The sequence below is a fragment of the Micrasema longulum genome, unplaced genomic scaffold (assembly GCF_059751315.1).
Source record: "Micrasema longulum isolate JH-2025_06_02 unplaced genomic scaffold, ASM5975131v1 h1tg001110l, whole genome shotgun sequence".
NCBI classification, from domain to species: Eukaryota; Metazoa; Arthropoda; class Insecta; order Trichoptera; family Brachycentridae; genus Micrasema; species Micrasema longulum.
In genome coordinates this window covers 78,949-80,250 of record NW_028278298.1, presented here as the reverse complement: position 1 = coordinate 80,250, position 1,302 = coordinate 78,949, and positions in this window count along the sequence as shown.

The following is a 1,302-nucleotide window of genomic DNA, read 5'->3' as shown; positions in this document are numbered from 1 at the left end:
TGTACCATGGAATGTTTAATATAAATGTGTAGGATTTAGCTTGTTGCTTGGTGTGGTGATTTCGTTCCCCAGTTGGATGGACAGAAGAAACGATGTTGAATAAGATACGACACTGTGTTGTTGAGCGCGAGAGTAATAGATATGATGGGTCGAAGAGACAGCACTTGAACGACATGCTGGAACTGAGTGACTGATGCTGAGTGACTCACTTTTAATGGACTGAACTGAACTGGATTGGCTAACTGAACTTTACTGGACTAGACTGGGCGTTGACTGCACCCTGTGGTCTCTTTATAAGCCACGCTTCTTTGTTCTTCATATCTCCATGGTACGGACAATGTTAATGTTAAAATTTAAATATATGCGTGCGTTTTTCATAATCTTCAAACTCTCGCTGATAGACGAACCATGGCTGATATAGTGTTACTCACCAACATAATATCTGATAAAATAGATTCCCCCGAATTGGTTACCCACATTCATCTTAAGGTACCACAGAGACAAACGCGTTATACACAACTTTTCCACATACCTAAATGCAGAACAAATTCGTCAAAAAACGCTACGATTAACCGTATTATGGATACGTATAACAGGAAATTTAACGAAATAGATATATTTACCAAAAATATTAAATTTGTCAAAACTGCCATAGGTAATAAATTGTCTTTGTCCGCATCCTCCTCTCCGTTGCTCTCTATCCCTGAACATATATAAGTTTTATAGTGAGAAGATCTTTTAATATAATTATGTATCCCCGTACTGCGGGCCAACTGTTTGTGACACCTGATTTTTTATAATCCGAATCATTTCTATTAAACTTATATGTTATTCTTATTGATATATTATGTAGGTGCATATAATATGCATTTGTGTGTTCGTTTTGAATCAACGTTCACGTATTGTCAAACCTTATTTTATTGTTATCATTATTTCGTATTTACTGCATTTTGTGTTTACCTACTGTACTGTATTGGACTCGTCGCACATTATTCATTCCATGTGTATCAGTTAAATTTAAAAAATAAAATGCTTTTTTTTTCTTCTTCAGAATACGGTTTTGAAATTTAACATACTTAAAAAAAAAAATAAAAAAAACAATTTATATCATTTCGTCATTTGAATTTTAACAAAAAGGTTTCTAACTTTTTACTAAGCTCTTTATTGTACCATTTTTAATACAATTTACAAGTTTTAAGCAAATATATTATTTTCATACTTCGGCACCCATACACACGCACCCTCTCCTCATTCATTCCCACACGCACATGTATCCTCTCCCTCATTCATTCACGCATACAC